Source organism: Pagrus pagrus (genome assembly GCF_965226575.1).
Source record: "Pagrus pagrus genome assembly, contig: HAP1_SCAFFOLD_72, whole genome shotgun sequence".
NCBI lineage: Eukaryota > Metazoa > Chordata > Actinopteri > Spariformes > Sparidae > Pagrus > Pagrus pagrus.
The window spans coordinates 102,856-111,239 of NW_028175391.1; the positions used below are offsets into that span (position 1 = coordinate 102,856).

Sequence of the window (8,384 nt, forward strand, 5' to 3'; positions counted from 1 at the left end):
ATCTAATCAACGTTGGGTTTTGACGTCGACCAGATTTTCATTTTCAACTAAAATATAACATCTATCCAACGTTGGACTTGGATATCTAATCAACGTTGGGTTTTGACGTCGACCAGATTTTCATTTTCAACTAAAATATAACATCTATCCAACGTTGGACTTGGATATCTAATCAACGTTGGGTTTTGACGTCGACCAGATTTTCATTTTCAACTAAAATATAACATCTATCCAACGTTGGACTTGGATATCTAATCAACGTTGGGTTTTGACGTCGACCAGATTTTCATTTTCAACTAAAATATAACCTCTATCCAACGTTGGACTTGGATATCTAATCAACGTTGGGTTTTGACGTCGACCAGATTTTCATTTTCAACTAAAATATAACCTCTATCCAACATTGGATTTTGATATCAAATCAATGTTGGATCTAGACGCCTACCTGACTTGCATTTTCAACAAAAATATAACATCTATCCATCGCTGGACTTGGATATCTAATCAACGTTGGGTTTTGACGTCGACCAGATTTTCATTTTCAACTAAAATATAACCTCTATCCAACGTTGGACTTGGATATCTAATCAACGTTGGGTTTTGACGTCGACCAGATTTTCATTTTCAACTAAAATATAACATCTATCCAACGTTGGACTTGGATATCTAATCAACGTTGGGTTTTGACGTCGACCAGATTTTCATTTTCAACTAAAATATAACATCTATCCATCGCTGGATTTTGATATCAAATCAATATTGGGTTTAGACGTCAACTCTTTTCAATTACAATATAACATCCACCCAACATGTGAATTTTAAGTCTAAACGACATTGGGATTTGACGTCATCCCTTTTTTCGACAAAACTCCAACATACATTATATTTTGATGTCAAACCAATATTGGAGTTTGATGTTTGAACTTTTGTTGGTAAGTATTCATTTAAGACACTGTTTAGCTGTATGGGTAAATAACAAACTGGTTCACAAAAAGGCTTTTTAATAAAACATTTAAGAATGTTTAAAATTTTAACATTTAAACAAAATTTTAACACATTTAACATTTAGGGAAAACCAGTTTCAACATTTAAAAACAACAACAACAACAACAACAACAACAACAGGACAGTGCACAGAGGTGGAAGTAGAATAACAGTCACTGCTGCATCTGGCTTTTCCTGCCACCTCCGCCCACCCTGTCTGGGGCATATTTAAGGCAGAAGGCAACAGCCTCGGAAATCTTCGCCTCCGTTTCCTCCTCCCTTCTTGGAGTCTTCAGGACACTCTGTAAGAAATATTTGAAACTTCAGAGTACAGGACAAGTAAGGCAACAGTAAGAGTAAGGCTGAATTCCAATTCTTATTTTCATCCCTGCCCCTACCCCTAGCCCTTAAAAGGATAACTACCGTTTTTTACAACCTGGACCTTATTTCTAGCAAAATATATGGTCATTTACTCACCCAGATAACTTTGGTGTCATTTGAAGTCGTTCAGACGAAATTAGATCCAGCGTAGCGCCGATATATCCATATAATGCGAAAGACAGGGCACCGACACACAGCCTTTATATAACGCATTATCTGCCACGAAACTAGTTCATTTCACTAATATTTTGTCATGATACGCTAGCGCCATTCCCCCCTGAGTCCGGGATCGTCCGTCATCAACATCCGGGGTCAAACTAGCAGTAGCAGCTACAGGTAAACAAGCCGGGCTGTCTTGGGTGCGCGCGCAGCTCAGAGACGACATCTTCCAGGTCAGAGGTAGTAGGTCAACCTACAGACCCCGGATGTTGACAATAGACGAGCCCGGACTCAGAGGGGAATAGCACTAGCGTATCGTAACAAAATATTGGTGAAATGAACTAGTTTCGTGGAAGATAATGCTCATAGAGGCTGCACTTCGGTACGCCGTCACTCGCATTATATGGATATACCGGCGCTACACTGGATCTAATTTCGTCTGAACAACGCCAAATGACACCAAAGTTATCTGGGTGAGTAAATGACCATATATTTTGCTAGAAATAAGGTCCAGGTTGTAAAAAACGGTAGTTATCCTTTAACCCTTGCCCCTTGAAACAGAGCTACAAGGGGTAGGGGTTGAAAGTCAACCCCTACAAATTGGGACACCCCTTCAACAATCACATAGGTCATCAGTAGTCTCCGTTGGCTTTCACATAAGCAGACATGACAAACTTTTGCCACAAATCCTGTATTCAAAACCATGTTAACTTAATAAAATTGAATGCAGATGGATCGGTTCATTGTAAAACATTTATTGATGTAAATGTGGTGATTTATGTAGGTAGACTACAGAGCCCCCAGGCAGCGCTGCTCTTCTGTCCAATACACACATGAAACTTCACTTTTAATTCAAACAAACTAATGCGACTGCCACAATTCTTACATTTCATCAATGAGACCAGCACAGACCTGCCAACCTTGAACTTGAACAAATTACATAATGGTGAAACGTTGCGGTTAGCCTACTTGTAAAGGACATCAACATAGTGCATGTTGGTTTTTGGGGGGCGTGGTTTCTTTGCCTGCTGCGGACATACCCCCAGCGTCCTGAGGCAGAGAATGCTGCTCATTTATTGACAACTTTGATGCATAATTTTTTAGTCCTTCAAATTTGACATTGTGGTTAATGATGTTTTCCTGTGGTATTTTTAAACTTAGAACATATTTATTTTTGGCTTCCTCAGTCTTTAACGTACAATTTAATTTCAAAGATCTGATATTGCAAAATAACTACTTTTGCCTTTTTTTCCTTTTAACACATCAATAAGCAGTTCCTCTATATGTTTTATACTATATACTTACTTGCTTCTGGCATTGGGTACGGGGAGTTTTTTTTCTGTACTGGAGTGGTTGATGGTCCTCTTGAGAGAGACAGAAGATTGACCCCTCTGGTCTTCTACAGTGGGCCGAGTTTTCTGGGAAGCTACAAGAATCAAAGAAAATGTAATAGTTAAGCCATTTTTCAGACTAAACTTAAGACAAATAATTTCCAAGGTAAATTACTTTTGCAGTTAAAGGAGCTGTATAAGAAATGTACAGCAAGTTATCATAAAATCACTCAATGTCACCAGAGACTAATCATATTAATTTGAAATACTGATCTATAAACAGCGAGAATATTCGCATTTGACTGGGACCACTGAGCTGCAGCTACAGCTGGGAGATAAAATTATTTATTTATTTTCAATTGAGATTGCGATTTAAGATCGAGTTCCATTATCGGTTATTATGCTCATTTTCCTTGATATCACACGGTAGAAATAAGCAGCTTGTCTCTCTGCCGTCTGACAGGCCACCTTCTGTTGTGAAGCCAAAGCGAAAGAAGTACAAAGTTAAAGTTGGAAAAGAGGGAGGAAATGAGGTGAAATGGAGCTGATTGTTAATAAAGTGATGGTGAACGTGTGTAACGGTTCATGAGACGAGTCCAGCCCGGTCAGGTCGCCTGTCTCTGGCATGGATTAAAGTTCTCCGTCGCTACGACGGATTTCCTTCATTCAAACTTCATAGAGGCGACTTGTGAGATCAACGTAGATCGTAGGAGAACTGTTGGCTGATGATTATTGACAGATTGTCACACTCTACAGCCAATGGTATCGTTAACAGCGTGTGTGCGCCTGACCAATGACAGTGCAGTGACCCACACAGGGCGGGATCTCAACACGGAGCGGCGCTAAAGTTTAGCTGCTTAGCTAGCAAGGACTTGTCGCGCTGCTACGTTATCAACCGAGTTTAGTCAGCACGTGAGAACTCATCTGACACGGAGAGTCTCCTGTTGTGTGCTACATGTGTGAAATAACAACTATAGTCTGGACTTTGTCTGCAGTGTATCTGTGTAAACGGCTTCATTCAGCGTCTCTCCCTCTTCTCTGGCACCGTGAGTTACCATGGTTACAGGAACGCCCTGAAACTTTATAATGATGATCAATAAGAAGTTTTTGGTTAGTTTGACTGTACAGAGTCATGAATGTTGCCGGATTGTAGCTCAATGCAGACTGACAAGGCTGCAAAAGTTGCTGCTTGTATGATGTATTTTTCTGTTCAACGATAAGAGGCTCACTTTAAATAATAATAATAATAATAATAATAATAATAATAATAATAATGATGAGAAGAAGTAGAAAAATAGCGTACTGAAAAGTTCTGTAGATGGTTGATTATTTGAAAGAGTAAAACTTGAGAAGCTTGGCAAAAATAAAGACACCGTTTGATTATACAGACACACATACGGGGCGTAGTGTCCAAGTGGTGATGTGAAACAATAACCTGCAGATCACAGATGTAGATGTAGCCTACTGCTGCTTCATCCCTCTGACTGCAGGTAGTAACTAATGCAGTCTAACATGTTTTAGAGAGACATGATTATCTTACTTATACTTATCTTAGACTACTGTAACTCCCTCCTCTTTGGTCTCCCCCACAAGTCCATCCGTAAGCTCCAACTGGTCCAGAATTCAGCTGCTCGTATTGTCTCCAGAACTCCTTCCATCAATCATATCACGCCCGTTCTTCAACAACTCCACTGGCTTCCTGTCAAATTTCGCATAGACTTTAAAATCCTGCTTCACACTTTTAAGGCCATCCACAACCTTGCCCCCCCATACCTCTCTGACCTCCTCCACATCAACATTCCCTCCCGGGCACTCAGATCAGCCTCCTCCATCAGCCTCACTGTGCCCTCTGCCCGTCTGTCCACCATGGGGTCCAGAGCCTTCAGCCGCTCTGCCCCCCCCCTACCTCTTCAAACTCTCATACTCACTTTAAGTTGTCTTCCACCTTGCAGTTTTCTGATTTTATTTTGTTTTTATTGCACTTATATGTGTCCTTTGCTTTTTTAAATGACTGTTTATATGTTGTGTAAGGCGACCTTGAGTGCCCTGAAAGGCGCCATAAATAAAATGTATTATTATTATTATTACTTTAAGACCGACTGTGTGAGTGTGCAGAGCAGAGGTTAGCATGTCGCTGTCTGGCAACCTTGCGTCTGGGGGCGAGGGGCAAAAACAGTTTTGGCCACAGTCTTACATACGGCTCCTTTAAGTAAAACTTCAATATATCCACCGAATCTGGTCCATCAGCTCCTTTCCTGTAGCAACAACCTGCAGTGTAATTCTGCAACATTACAAAAATATAGTCCCGCAAACTACAGGGAGAGACGGGAGTGGATTTTCATTCCTCTCCCATCACACTCCCATGAATCAGTTTTTAATTTTTTTTAGCTAGTTCTTCCACCAGTTAAGTGCAATGGTCGCTGTCTGCCATTGTATGTTTTGTAGATTTGTACTGATGTAAATATTTTGACAATTGGGCCAATACCGGACCAGTTATAGCCAACAAAGTTTTGTGCAGCAGCATAGCCAACTTGGTGACATCTATTTTAATCCTCACAACCATTCAACTGAGCGTTTCTTTTTCGGAGTTTAAAATAGGTACACTACTTTTAATTGTGAATCTATAACATTAGTATAGTAGCATACCACTGTGTATGGGTCCCTATCCTGTTAGGGCAGAATATTTATGTAAGTGAATTAAGTCCTGAAGAACCTTTTTTTGGCCTGGTAGCCTGAGGTGTGGAAGAGGGCGGGGATTGCAATCCTCTGGAAAGATCCTTTTCCTTGAGACTGGAGTGACTTCTAGGATTGGAGAGATAGATTGACTTGATGGTGTTGACAACGATGACAAGTACGCCTAAGACTCCCTCTCTTGAACACGTTGCAGCTTCCTTGGAGGAGCAGGAAGCTCTAGCTCTGTAAAAAAAAAAGATCTTTTTTTTTTTAAGCAAAGACAATGAAGATGAACAATATATTACACGCAATATTACATCCTGCTGTGAGTGTCAAAGTTTAAAATCACTAGTGCAGGCAGATCCCTCTTGTGTTCGTGTGTCGCTCGGGCGCTCAAAGCAGGAAGTAAATACCGGTGTGTATCTATCGCGAGTCTTGTTCATCTTGTCCGGCACGGCTTCCGTAGTGCAAACGCTGTGAGGGAGACTCGCGTGAATGCGGAGCATGCCTCCAGGCAGATATAGCATAGTGACTGTTTAGGCTAGAAAAATGTACTGAATGAGGTCGTTTCGAGTAAACTCTGGATGTGGCTACTTCAGGACACTTGGATTGCAGCGGACAAGCAGTATGGAGGAATATTACAAAAATTTTTGTGTAGTTTTATGGACCTTTTCCTCTCGGCCACAATTGACACTCGTTATATGGATTATTCCGTCGGAGGGTACCCCCGCGGGTCTCCAGCTGCACTTTGAGGAATAAGAAACTACACCGGAGTTCTCATCAGCATGAGGGTGAGTCGATAATGACTGAATTTCGTTCTAGAGTGAACTATTCTTTTAATGTCCAACTATCAGAATAAAGTGACAGTTCCAGCAAACATGACTGAATACTTGCTACCTACTGAAGCTTTCAATACCCACACGGGCAGTTTAACAGCCCAGTTTTAAACTGTACATTGTTCCCTCGATATTGTTTCCTCACTTAAACTATGTATCACTGCATCTCTAAAAGACATGTTATTTGTCACATTTGTGCAAATGTTTTCATATCCTCTGACCTCATCACAAGTACTCATTACAGAAGAGGACAAAACAAATACAACCAACCTTCACTTAAGTTGGAACCTTCGCCATCTTCAACTTCCGGCTCACTGTCACTTACTTGCACCGTCAAGATCACCTAATTCAAGAAACAAAAACAAAATGATTCTGTTGTTAGGAGCTGCAATTATTTTCATTACTGTTTAATCTGTCATTCACTTCAATGAATTTCAATTTCAGGAAAATATTAAACAGTGTAAAAAAAACAGTGACACAATGAATTCAATCATCACGCGGTTGGGTATTTACATGCGAGATTATAGAGTTTAAATCTAGCGGTCTAAATGACCGCTTACGGCCGTTCTAGTAATGTTTAATTCCGGCCCTTCTGAACTGACACTTTGGTCCAATCAGAAACATAATTTGACCGGATCTAACTCCAGGGTTGTGGAAAGCGCACTGTTATGCCTTCACCAAGATCGATCATTAAGAATAATTGGATCAGACCTGACTGGACTGAACTCGCCACAGTGGCTGGTAAACTGATTCAATTCACCAGCCAGCACACAAATTCAGCCGTATTTGGGGGGTGGCGGGTGCTAATTTCCATCCCTGAATAATGCAACCACATAAAAACCTCTGGGGCTATTTTCATCATTAGGCGATTACATTTGATTTTTTCTTTTTTTTTAAAAAGGCACAGAGATCCGGGGCTATTCCCAAAACATCCGGGCCCAGGTCTAACGACGCGCCGTCCGTCACGAGCAACGGTAGCCCGGTGGTAACGAGTAACGTAAGATGGCTGTTGTGAGCTGGGAAGCTAATGCTAGCGGCGGATGCTAGCCGCCACCGCTAAAACCAGCTCACTCGACGCTAACTACCCTAACGTTACTCTTCGAGGCTTCTGTTCTTGGTGGCGGCCGGGTATCGGTCCGCGGCTACAGAGCCTCACTTGTGCTGTATTTTTTCTTTTTCACTCCTGAGAACTGCTGCTGGCAGGAGGCTGCAGTTGAGCCCGAGAGAAGGGGCTCAGTTTGAATGTTTTAGTTTACAAACGACAATGAACAAACCTCCAGACTTTGTTCCCGCACTTGCATGATGAATTGACAAAAACAGCAAACTGTCATTACATTCACCCACGCATACATGCTCAACATTTAGAAGACACTTACCTGTGGTAATTACCCGATGGCAGGCAGTCTCCTCTGATGTTGTCTTGCCGTCTCCGCGCTTTATGACCCCCCCCCCCACGTCGCTTACGCCGGAAGTGACGTTTTTGTGGGCGTTCCCTTGGTTGCCGACTCAATCTTGTTTTTTTTTATGTTTTTGTGGTTTTGTCTGTTACATTTGAATGGGTTTTTTGGTGAAAGTTGATGAATAAATAATAATAATAATAATAATAATAATAATAATGATAATATGTCCCACAGTTCATGGTGGCCTAGAGCAATATTTTGTGAATGTCATGGAAATTACTGTGATGAAAAATACATAAACAGAAAATAATATTGTAATTCAATAATGGTTACAGCTGTACTAGAAAACAAAAAATACCTACTATAGCATTGCGACAGTTTGATGCAAAGAACATCAGAATCAAAATTTGAATCATGACAGCACTATTTGTGATTCAAATCAAATGGATCAAACAGTGATGTGTTTAGAATCATGTGACTGTAATCATCAATCAACACAAAGAGTTCATGCCCGAGGCATCCCGAATTCCTGTACTAGCACTGCAGCCTTGGCCTGGCCTGATGGAAGCTGGCTGCTGCTGGAGCCAACTTGGCCTGGTGGTACTAATGCTCAAGCCTAG

The 8,384-nt window shown here is 41.2% G+C and overlaps 1 long non-coding RNA gene across 1 annotated transcript; it reads right to left on the reverse strand.

Moving 5' to 3' along the window:
* Positions 1-984: 984 nt before the first annotated feature.
* On the reverse strand, positions 985-7,813 carry LOC311253926. Its single transcript, XR_014622058.1, has 5 exons — positions 7,741-7,813; positions 6,635-6,707; positions 5,569-5,771; positions 2,830-4,554; positions 985-1,286 (listed from the first exon to the last, which is right to left on the reverse strand). It is a non-coding gene; the product is annotated as an uncharacterized lncRNA (long non-coding RNA).
* Between the last annotated feature and the right edge of the window lie 571 nt (positions 7,814-8,384).